Genomic DNA, 12,967 nt, shown 5'->3' on the forward strand with positions numbered 1-12,967 from the left:
CCAAATCCAGGTGTGTTCTGTGGTTCTATCATTCCTGCTTTTCTAAGTGGAGGTGAAAGAACTCCGCTTGGGAAACAAATGTAATGGATTTAGTAGTTAAGTCAGAATAAAATCAGAATTTAAGCACATGCATCCACCTAATGCTGTATGAATATGTTAGAAAAAAATAAAGTTAAAAATAATATCCTACTTCTACAGGTTACCTCTGTAGATAGTTTTTTACAAGGAGGATAGTAGGCCTGAGGATAGTAGGCCTAAGTCTATTCTGCAACTTTGTATTTGTACCTGTACAGTTACAGCAGCTGAAAGTTTAGCTAAGAGTTCCTGTTTACAGTCCATATTCCTAGTTATCATTCTAACTGTTCTGCATTGTACCTGAACACCTAATAAAGACAAAGTCGCCCAAAAAAACATAACCTTCTCTTGAGGGCCTAGTACCCAGTTTGCAAGTAGAAAGCTGGAAAAGTAACTGATGAGTGCCTTGCTAAAAGACATACAGAGAATATCTGTATTGGTGTCTGGATTTTAGACCTTGCTGCCTTATCTACCAGCTCCTTCACAGCAGTGAATAAAGACTTAATACCTGTAGCAAAATTCTATTTCCTCATATTGTTTAAATAATTGATGGTTATTTTAATTTTTATTTATTTATTTTAAGGTGTTCAACCACTGTAACTGCTGGAGATTGCTTCCTTAGAGGTTAGGTTTTGGCTGATTCTTCTTGCTGTTGCCTGTCTGTAGTTGAGAAAATCCTACCATCTGCTGGAGAGAAGAAAATCTGCTCTGGCTCCTGCAGCTGTAACTGTTCATCTTCCTGCACCTTATGTGCTCCTATCTCATTTTTGTTTCAGTATTTTTTGTTGCTGTTGTCTTAAGTTTAAGATGGCTTAATTAGTCAGATACTCACTCTATTCTTTAATGACCACTGCTGTTTCACAATGAGGTAAACATAACCTCCATTCATAGGAATTAGAAGCTTCATGTGGAGGAAAAAAAGCTTACTTCATCATATTTTTATTACTTCTTGAGGCATAAGGTGACTTGATCAAGTATGTTTCTGCAAAGCAGGCTTTACATGCTGACTAGAGCAGAATAGAGGAAAATTAGCTCAGTAATAGCACTCCAGTCCAGTACAGCTCTTTTGCAATGTCCAACAAGGTTACTCCTAGGAAGCAAGCCCAACAATCCTACCCGTGCCTTTGTCCAGGAACAGAAGCAACTTGAGTCAGCTCTTCAAATTCTGGTCAGTAGAGCAGGTGGACTGAGCTGCCTGAGCAATGCACTCGTCACATCAGATACTTTGTCATAGCTTAGAGGCCATCTAAGCATGAAAACAAAGAGAAGCCCCTGATCTCCGTTACCTGCTGCAAGCTTTGTCCACCATTTCTTCTTAAAGCACACAGTAAATGCAGCACTGACCCATGCACCACCTGTTTGTTGAAGCAAAAGGAATGCTGTCGAAGGCTAATGTGGTCTGACTGCTTTGGGGAACAAGATACCTCACTCAGAATCCCCTTGGGTCCCTTTTCACAGCCAGCTTTCTTCAAGACTCTAACCCAGTATAGAGCATGTGTCTATTACCTATTCGAAGCATGGTAACTTTGTCAGTCCTGCCAGCCTGGGGTCTGTTTCAACACATTTCAGGTTACCTGAAGAAAGAACACATTACAGCAACCTCCCTGTCTATATTAATGCATTGATTTCTAAAGCTTTATTAAAGAAAACAAAAGGTCAGCATATTTGCCATCCCTAGCATATGGTCTTAAACACAGGACAGCAGCTCTTCCATGCAATCACACATAACATGCCTACAGCTTGTTCTTGCATCCTGACTCCAACTGCCAGGGATTTAATGGATCGATAGGCAGGAGCCAGAGCAACAGTTATGGCACTCTTAGACTTTGCCAGAAGCACCATCCTGACTCCTGAAGCAAACCCAAGAGCAAAGGTACCCGGAATACACTCTTGGGTGTGACTGCTGGGGTCCCTCGGAGCTTACCAGTATCACAGACATTTATTGCAACTGTATCTACCCTTTTGCCCATGTAACTCATGTTGGTATTTTCTTTCCTGGCTAACCCTAGCTTTTGCGCAGCATAACAAAAAAGAGCAGGAAGTCACGGAGACAGAGAAGATTTTTCCCCCATTTTCCCCAAGTTTCACTATTTAAGGCCCCAAATGTTACCCCAAAGTCCAACACGTATCTATTTAGACTCCCAGCTTTTAAACACTATTCATAATGACACAATATTTAAGAGTCAAACCCTTCCGTAACTCTGCAAGTCACAGGTTTAAAAAGTATTATTTTCCTCTTTCTACTATGCATAATGCAAGGAAAGCAAAAGCAGTGACCCATATTTTAAACACTGTTATCTTGCTTTGGGTGTCTGTAGTAACACCATCAAAAGTAACAGAATAATTTATGGCCCACTACATACCTGTCTGCATTATGAAACAGTGAAACAAAGAGGAGCACATAAAAAATCCAGGAAGATAGCAAGAGTATCTTTGATCTCATATGTTAGTTATCTCTTCAAGTACATAAAATAAACCAGTAGGTTTGGCTCTGCATTCTGTGCATCTTACACCTAGAATAATCATACAAAATCATGTAAAAGGACCCTCATCTAACAGTCAAAATCCTTTCCATGAAAAGGTGAAAATCCATCCAGCCCACAGCTTGTTTCTTCTTGGACAGCTGAGGAAAAACAAGAGAAAAAGATGCATTCGGCAGGATATTTTTTCTTGCAATAAGCTTGTTCCCACTGCTGTGGGCTTGTTCCCACATCATACCACTGAAAATGAATATAATGCTTGAATTGCTTGATGCTTTACTTTCTAATGGAACTAAGTTCTTCTGATCTGATCTAAAACAACATACAGTGATGGAAGAAAAAAAATGCTAGAAAACTATTGTTTGCTCCAAAACCAGTCCCTCGCTGTGCAAAAGGTAGGCTAAACACGAACATCATAGGTTTTCTCAGGGAGTGTCAGAAAGCAACATTGTAAATAATTTAAGTTGCATATAATCTTGTTATGAGACGCTACTGTATTGCAGTGAGATCCAGGAAAGATATATAAATAAAACCCTGGAATCCCAAGGTGCTGCAGGAAATAGCAGGCAGATGGAGCTAGTGATTTATGCATCATCTGAAACAGAGGATAAGTGAGAGTGTTTATAGGAGCCATCTGCAGCTTTATACACTGATCCTACAGTCCATTTGTTATATTTGGGCTTGACACCAGCAAGAAGATCCTTCAGTACACAAGCAGCAGTGAACTATAATGGGAGTATAGTGAGATCAGTTGTAATGAGGGGTTTGAGCTCCCTGGCAAGAGTAGCTTACCTCAGTCTTTTGCTGAAGAAGGAAGCTCCTGCTGAAGATACCCCATTGCAACACTCACAGACCTACTAGACTTTTCAAGGTAAAGCTTTCCTATGTTTGAGAAACTAAGTCACAAATCTTGGCATGCTTATCTTCTGTGACCTGAGCCAAAGCCTTTGACTTCCTACTTCAGTATTTCCATCTGTGAAAAAAGGGGATACTTTATTTAGCTCATAGAGATGTTGCGGGGACATTTTTGTATTTCTATATTGCTTTAACTATGAGAATGCACTCTGCAGTGGAATACAGTGCACATTACTTAGAAAGGCCACCAGCCCACCTTTCAGGGCACATGAAGCATGTGTTTCAAAACTTTTTCTTAGGCTCCAAATTGTAGCAATTCAGATAAGGCTCCCAACTGTACCAAAACACTGTGTCACTTGGAGTCCAGTACTGGAGTACAGAGCCAGGTCTACCCCTGATGAATAGACCATGCTTTAGAAAATAATGAAAAGTGAAGTTAGAAAAATATATAAACATTAGTTTTAATATAACTGTGCTGACATATTTGAAGTGGAAAATGATACTCAAATGAGGTCTTCTGAGTGTTCACAAGCATTCTAAGGTTCTTTTGCCCATCCACACAGCAAAATTTATCATGACATTCCTCCACAGAAGTCATATTTTAATAACTGCCTTTTTACATGGGAAAAGTAAGAAGGATAAAAAGACTCTAAGGGAGAAATCCTATGGCATCCAGGTAAGGTTAAATCTTGGCCCCACTGAATTTAATCAGAAGTTAGATGTGGCCCCCATTTTAGGACTTTGGGGTGGGAAGTTCTAAAATGTCCTTCTGTTATCCCTTAGCCCCTGGATCTGGGACTATTCTGGTGCATCCCTACAGCTTTCAAAACCTGCAGGATGCAAAGCACTGAAATGAATGTGAAAATTCATCAGAGAGACATTTTACCCCCTAATTCAATACACAAAGGGAGACCCCAGAGCTAAAGCACCTCTTCACTGATGTAGACAAATCTTCAGTGACATCTTGAGAAATCCTGAGCAAGCTGAGACAGTCGTTGAAGAAATGAGGAAACCTGGACATTGTGGCATTAAGATGCCAGCTTAGCAAGAAAAAAATTGCCAAAATTGCCCACATTCATATAGGTTGAGTACCAAAGGCAAAACGATATCCGAGACTGTCCTTCGTTTGAGGCCTCTGCAAGTAAAGCAACAGAAGGAAAAATCTTTGTGTCTCTGGAGCTTTAGACTAAAATTGCTTAAGAAGGCAAGGCATTTTCTCAACCAGTCACCAGCCTCACAGAGTGGTATTACAACTAATTTTTTCTGCACACACTTTGCAGAGATAGCAGAAAGCAGATCATGCAACAAGATCTTTCTCCTCTTTTCAACAAAAAACTTCTGGGGACAAAAATTAACTTAGCTCTCACTTGGTCACATTGTTTTTCACAAGTGAGTGCCCTAACAGGGGCAGAGTACTTGGAAGTATTTTGCGTTGGTTTTGGTTTACATCACATGGAGCCATATATTGCAGAAAGGCAAGTAACCGGCAGTCTCTACCTTGTCATCAACAGGCTGATGGCTGCTTTTAGCAGACACTAAAGTTATACCTGGTGGAGGAGAAAGAAGAGTATTTAGAGGCAGAAACATACAACTACTCTCGGATTTGATTTGGTTGTAAGTAGTAGCATTTCAGAATTTTTCATTCTAAAATTTTTTAGAAGCGGCATTTTCTTTTTACAATTCTTTGCATGTATATGAACTGTGGTATCAACTATTCTACTAACAGCCTGCCTAGCCATTTTTTCAGTACCATACGAAACCACGGATTTACTGTAAGGAAAAAGTGTAAACCCTGTTACAGATGGGGATGTCATGGAAGATGCTGCTGCAGACATGCAGCCCCAGGGAGGCCTGAGGGGAAAGAGTGAGAAGGGAAGAGTGGTAGAGAGCAGCCATCATGCATCAACCACCTCCTCACCTTGGGATGACTGAGTGACACACAGGGAAAAAGGGGTCTGGGATGGGAGCAAAACAGCTTGGCTGATGTGGAGCCTGGAGAACGAAAGGTGTTTTCTTAAAGTGTTCAATTATGTTTTCTCAATTATGTTTTCTCTCCATCTGTTCTGCCCTTCCCCCCCCCTTCTCCCCCCCACCCCCCCCACCCCCCCTCCCCCTTAATACCTGAATCAGTGATGAGAAGCTGGTGCTAAATGGCAGTAGATTAAGTAAAAATTCCCTTAGTTGAGAGTATTTTTCCTGTAACAGGATGAAGAGAAAAACTCCCAAACCCAGCCATCTCCCATCTTTGCAGTTCCTGGTAGTTCAAAACTGTTCCCACCTCCCCTTTTTTGTATTAACCCTAGTAACAGGCTGGTTTTTCTGGGACTCACAGGCTGGGTACCTACCTGCAGTTATTCTCTCCCCCTCCCACTTATGCAGTCATGTTGTTCATTGTCTTGCTGTCATGGAGGTTCTCTCTTTTCCTTTCATTTGCTTTCATGTCTCACCTCCACATTTTTCCTCCTGTGCTTATTCGTATGCCTCCCTCTGCTGTTTTTTATTCTAGGCTTCACAGCTGTATCGTTTGTATGAAGTACTGCATGAACGGCAGCACAAAACACATTTTCCTAACAGGCAATGCTTTTCCTAGGAGCACAAGGAGTGCTGGGGAAGGGGCAGGCAATTTTAGTCCTACTCATACCACAATGATCTTTCCACTGACTTAACAGAATCCTACTTTTGAAGGCAGGTTCATATTCAGAATCACTACAGTTTATTAAAAGTAATCATGTAGGTTCAGATTCAGCTATTTTAGAGATGAGAAGCATTATTTAATGGAGCTATTTGCTAAGTTAAAATTTCTATTAAATGAAACAGACCTTGAAATTCTGTTTTTCAGCTTTCTGCATATAATAAGCTTGAATATGCACTCACTCCCACTGGTGCAACTCAGCTGGAAGGAGTGGGTTTATTTCTGAGTATATAAGTACCACAGAGCAGAATCAAGTTAGAAATAACATAGGAGAATAACATAATGAAGTGTCCAACTGCAGTGGGTTTTTCAATCATATGGGTTCACGGCTATTGAAAACAACTGAAACTGTGCAAGAGCTTTTCTTTAGCAAATAAACACAGGCTGGGCTTCAGGAAGTTACCTTTACACTAGCAAGACATGATTACTGAATGGTTTAAAACATTTTTATCGAATATAGTTGTATTTGTTCAAAACAAGGAATGCAGTGCTGACTTTCTGTGTGGGATTTTGCAGATCTACCTGCCGAGCAGATGTTCCCAGTCTTTGTATTTTTTTCATTCCTCCCTCTCTGAGAAAGGTTTTATTAGTAGAAATTTGCTTCAGTTACATTAGCAAAATACCTTAATTCAACAAATATTTAAGTAGATTCCAGCCTTCTTTCATCTTAGTTACACAGGGTTAAATGAAGAGATTGGTGGGTTCCTGTGTGTGTTTCTGTTTCCATTGGACTTTGTTGTTATTAAACACTCTGAACTGTTCAAAGACTTAATAATTTGCATCCATTTGCATCAGGGATTTGTAATTCTCTCTGCTTTAATTTAAGAATTTACTAGATCACTGCACCACATGATACAAAGCTTATGTTGAAAAAAAATTAAAAAAAAAAAAAATTAATTCCAACTAGAGTAAAAAACTCCAGTGAACTAGATGATTAATGCCATTTTTAGTTCCCATAAGGCCAGTTCTATCCATTGCCAAACAAAGGATGCTTCACCTAAAAATGAGCTGCTGTAAATGTTGCTAGTGACAGAGAATATTATATGCACAGAACTTGGAAGGGAGTGCAACTATGCAATGATTTCTTCTTTAAATCATTTAAAGACATTGCCTAACCAACTGGACATTGACTAGTGGTGACTTGAAAAGTAATTGCTGGACACAGTTCTGAAAGCAGCTGGTCTAATTAGTCACTGACAATCTCTCTTTGAGTAGAATAACAACTTTAACATTAAACATATTCAAAAGCAGTAGGAAAAAAATATTACTAGACTCTAGCTTTCCTATTTTCTCAAAAGAAAAAAGACCCAAACAATATGGAGACCAATACTGATTAACACAGTATACCTATGACCTGTTAGACCTACTACTATAATTAGCAATAATAACAGCTCAGCTAAGAAAGGTCAGTTTGAAAACATCAAACATCACTGAAGGATTAAACACTATCACGTTCCTCAAGGCCTGATTTCCAGATGTCATTTTGACCCACATGGAGACTGAAATATCATTCATAAAGTGGGAGTTTGTTTCAGGAGGGAGCAGCATTTTTGGTCCTGTCAATAAATTTCATGGACCACCTTAGCAGCAAGAACATTTACCAGCTTCACTAGATTTTTGTATGCTACTGGAAACTTGCAAAAAGGTTTTTGTTTTAATCTTATAGTTAGATGTTTCAACTGTGAATCCCACTGCATTACACTTTTTGGAAAGACTCTGTTCCAGCTAAACAATAATTCAAATTTATGGCCTACTCCTGCACTCTGATTTATTCAAAAGTCTGGTTTTTTTTTACAGTAACACCTGTCCAGTGTGCTACTTGTACAAGACTTTTCAGTTTGGGTCTCTGCTTTCCATGCTTCAAATTTAACAACAGAGGAAAATTAAAGCTAGCAATCACTATCGCTACCAGAGAACTTTCACATTCATTTCAACAATGAACATGGAAGTAAGGATACTATCATGTTACCTTTATCTGTTTTTCAAACCAGAGAATAATGGTAGGTTATATGCCTACCTTAGAGATATTGTATTTATATTGCATTTTTGTATTTACTAAGACATATTTACTAAATTTAAGACGTATCACATTGACCTCTTCCTAATCAGAAATTCCTCAGATAGAGGAAATGAGAGTAATTTGATGTGATGTGCTCTGATTTACTAGTGCCAGTGCACCAGCTCTTTACCTTACTCATTACCTTGTTATCTTCTAGTGCTTACACATAGATAATAAACCTTATCTATTTCTAGGAAAGGAGAGTGAGCTTGGTTTCTCTAGAAAAGCCTCTAGAATTTCCCTCATCCTTGATGGTGTATATTCTCTTCTGCAAATAAATAAAGGGCTCAGGACTCCTGAGCTGTGGCTCATGGTCAAGTTTCATGACAACTGTACTCACACACATTAAGACCATTGAGATATTTCATGGGACAGAAATGCAGAGGCAGGGAGACAACTCCCAACTGGATTTGTAGACAGCAAGGTCACAGCAGAGAGGAATGACAAGAAGTTTCTTGCAGCTGGGGCAATGGTGAGTGTACACATCATATTTCACTTGTGAAGTTTATAGCTACTAAACATATGCCAAAACAAAGGGCATAACTCTCAGCTTATCAAGATAAGCCTGTAGGTCCAGGTGCAAGATACTGGCCTTTGATATATTAAGAAGGTAACAAAAACATGACGAAGAATGAAAACTAGCATTGCATAACATGGAGAAGACCTAAAAGCACATGGGAAGTGGCTTTTACAGTTTTCTAGGCATCAGGCTTTCTTAGGACCGAAATAAAGTGTCAGATAACACGGGAGCTGTGTGATACAAGAGTTAAAATAGAGAAAATTGCCAGAGTTGCCTTTCCCTGATTCGAAAATGTTTCATAAGCTTCTAACAGGCTGCAGACCACATAATCACAACACATATTTGCAGAGGTGGATGGAGTCTTGATTCAATTGCCCTACTGCTAAATAAAAACATTTACAAGACTCAGAGATGCCCGTGCTTTGCTCTGAATTAATGAATGCTGTCTGTGAAAGTCAAATGTGACAGGCCTTTTTTGACAAAATCCCCCAAGCACTGCCTGCATAACCACCCCGAACAGTGAACATACAAGTTTTGTTTACAGTAATGATGTGCTACAGAGCAACTGAACCTAGCTATCTACCAGGAAAATGAAGGAACTGAGACATGCCAGCCTTGCTTAAGGTTGAGGCCTGGAAATAGAATATGCTTTGAGGATTATGTATTAAGGACATACAGTATGAAGACATAAAAACTACACACATTAAAGGTGTGAATCATGCTAGCAACTCACTTTGGTTTTCTGTGATACCATTACAAGGACTAGCAGCTTCCACTTCTGCAGTGAGCATCTCATATTTTTACTTTTTTAAATGGGGGGATATGAATCATTTAACTGTTTTTAGGCAGGGAAGAATTATCTGTGTTTCCACCTAGGAACAACTGCCAAATATGGTGCAGAACCAGCCCTATACTTTTCAACTGTAAACTTCAAGTCTGGATTAACAACTCTATACTCTTGGCCTGAAGAGGTTTTGGTCGATATTGTTGACAATCAGATATAATTCTATGGTAACAAGCGCACTTCCTCCCTCTTTGTTCCCCTCCTCCCTTTCAAGACCCTGGCCAATCTGAACTTCCCAAAACAAAAATAAAACGTTTCAAGCCTGGGGAAGAGCCATCCTGATGGTGCCACTTAAGCCTCATTCATCTGGTATTGGCAGAGCCTTATATTGAAGAGTTATGAAATTCATTATTGGCAAGGGTTATTTCAAACCCAGAGAGAGGTGACAATCTATATGATGTGAATATATCACATCCTTTATGTACATTCATGCTTTAGTGCAACAGTGGATACATTTTTTGTTTTCTATTTCCTCACAATGTCAAATACTAATACAAAGAGTTCTGAGACAAATGACTGCAGAGGTATGTAAGCTAAGTGCAAGTGAAACAGGTGCATTAGGTCTCCTTGCTGCCAAGAACTTCCTCTCAGCAGGATTATTGGATTAAAATCCTACTGATACAGCTAAATATAATCTTATCAAGCTCAGTTCACTGTACATGAGAACTGTGAGGTTCTCTACAGGAAAATTGGAGGCTAAAAAGAGACATATGGGGAGAAGGAGCTTTTCCAAGACAGCAGAGGAGATGATACAGCAGATATTTAAAGAGGGCTTGTCAGACAAGAGCATATTGAAAACTGTTAAAATGACAAACTGGATCAGGGCTGAGAATACTTGAACATTGAGGATGCAAGAGAATATAAATATGCTGGTACTTGAAAAATGCCCTAGTTGGATTAAAAATCCTACATCATGTCCTAAATAACAAAATATAATGCAGACAAGCAGGAATGACATATTTCATAGAGACAAGCTTAGAACTAAAGGAAGGAGGAACATGCATAATGGCATTCTGAAGTGCTGATGCCTGTGACAGAATAAGTAGCATCATATAAAACAAAAATGTGATCTAATATTGTTGATCACACAAATCTGTGATCTAATAGTGGAAAAATAAGTTTGATTTCTTTTTTTTATGTTAGTCCCATGAATGAATGGATAATTATGGATTACTATGGACAAAAGTAATTTCATCAGGACAGCATTTGTAACTGTGAACACACTGGAGACAATGAGAATTACTGTAGTGTAAATTAGAAATACTTCATATGCCTGCCACATTGCTTTTGGAATAGAAGTTGAAATATTGTCATCTTATTTGAAATTTTAATCAGTACAACCATACTGGCTTCAAATTGGAAACTCAAACCAGTATTAGTAATGTCAGTAGCTTTAAAGCTTCAAAACATATGTTTTAAAATAGCCATGAATGACCAAATTCCATGATAAAAAGGCTACTACCAAGCATTGTCTTCTATCATGAACAATGTACTTACAGCCAAATATATAATAATCCTTTTTAATTCTAATTAAAATTTTAATTTTAGTAATGTCACAGTGTAGATAATTTCTCCAAATTAGAGTAACACAGTGAGGCAAGAAGCTTTGAGAGGCCACAGAGTGCTCTATGACCACTGCTCTTAGAGCAGGGCTAAGGTTCTCCCACAGAGGGCAATGGAGGACCTCTCAAACTGGTTTTCTTTCCATAAGAAAAGGCTAAAATCATTTTAGGTGAACATTTAGCTAAAATGTCTTTTGCTGTTCTGACCAGACCCAGCTGCTTTTTAGTTACAACCATGTTTTGTTAATTATAACTGAAAGCCCAATTTTAAGTTTTATTTTTAAAGTGGGCTTTTTTCAAGGTGAGAATGAAAGACTCAGTTCTATTGGAGAGATGTTGGAAGCTGAAACTTCCAAGAAGACCAAAGAAAGGCCCAAAAATATATCAAACTGGTGTATTTTTGATATTGATGTTTTTAATACAACATTTCTTTCTTATTTCTGGGTTTGTTTTATTTGTTGGTTTTGGGTTTGTTTTTTTTTCTAATTTTCAGAGGTATCTGCACCTACAGATGTAGCGGGAACCTACATTTCAACAGAGAAGCCAAAACAAAAGAGGGGTTGTGTGCAGAATTTTCCCTTGACAAGACTGCAGAATTCTCACTTCACTTCAGACTCTGCTGTTGCTTTTAGTCTTTCTCTGTTTTCCTTTACCAGTAAAGCCCTATGTGGTGTGTGTTACCACTAGATAATAAGATAACACCTATCAGGATTACAATGAATAATCCTCTAGTGACTCTGCAAGTATGTTACCTGAGAATAATGCAAATTTTCTTATCTTCTTATTCTGAACAGAGCTTGTTTGTATTCCTACAGCATCTACCAGCCCTAATCATAGCCTCAAAAGATATGTACAACCACAAACCAAAACATTCTGCCTTTTTGTTGTTCACCTTCAGCTCTAAAGTACTTTATCTTGTCTTCTGAACACAGTAGAGAACACGTGAGCTTGGGAAGGAGCTGTGAGATAGCAGCACTGCCATAAGCTCCCACACACCCTTCGTTTTGCAAGAGCTGAACCAGGAAGGGCAGCTGTATGTAGCAGAGGAGAAAAGTTTGCTTCAGGGTATTATTGTAAATTCTGTCCTGTAAGGAATAAAGGGACTAGATGAACTGTGTGGGTCATGAGTGCACTAATAAGCCTTAATGGCCCTGAGCAGTCTCCCCTGAAGTTTCTATTCACACCCATGGGCTAGGAGCTCTATTTAAGTTTAGCTGCAGGCTTCCACTCATCACCTGAACTCTGTTAGCATAGTACTGCTTCTCAATTCATTTATACCTGTGCCATAGCAGTTCTTGATTTAGGCCTCAACCTGTGGCTTGACTTCAGCTTGTTCGTACTGCTATGCTGGACTTGATCCTAACCACAGTAGCAGTATTTTGTTCCTGGCCTCACCTTGGATTTTTCCCTTCATCCTGATACTGCCTTATGATCTCATCTCTTGGTTGAATGGGACCTTTCTGTCTAGGTCTGTCCTGTTCAGGTGTTGTGGGAGTAGGTCCTGGATGGTGAAGTCCTTGCCCTGGCACCTAAGTTATTCATTTCAGTTCCCAGCTCATGTTCCCCTTAGGGAACAATCCTGTTTGTGCTGCTCCTTGACAACCTCAAACATCAGGTATACTCTTAAGTCACCTGAATCCCACAGTTTTAAAGGGGGTGGAAAGAAACCCTTATTAAAAGCCTATTTCAGAAATGGAAAAGAGCTTCTCCCCTTTTACACAGCCATTTTTGCATCCTTTTTCCTGCCTTCCCATGCCATTAATAGGGGTCGGTAGCTGTAGTATTCCTACAGGAAACACAGATAATTTTTTCCCTGTTATTTGTGGGCCTCACCTTGTTTTATACCCAGTCACAGATGCATACAATGCAGGCAAATGCTT

The sequence above is a fragment of the Pezoporus flaviventris genome, unplaced genomic scaffold (genome assembly GCF_033815535.1).
Source record: "Pezoporus flaviventris isolate CSIRO_AGI_PZ_B2104156 unplaced genomic scaffold, CSIRO_AGI_Pfla_v1 ptg000016l, whole genome shotgun sequence".
In the NCBI taxonomy this organism is placed as follows: Eukaryota; Metazoa; Chordata; class Aves; order Psittaciformes; family Psittacidae; genus Pezoporus; species Pezoporus flaviventris.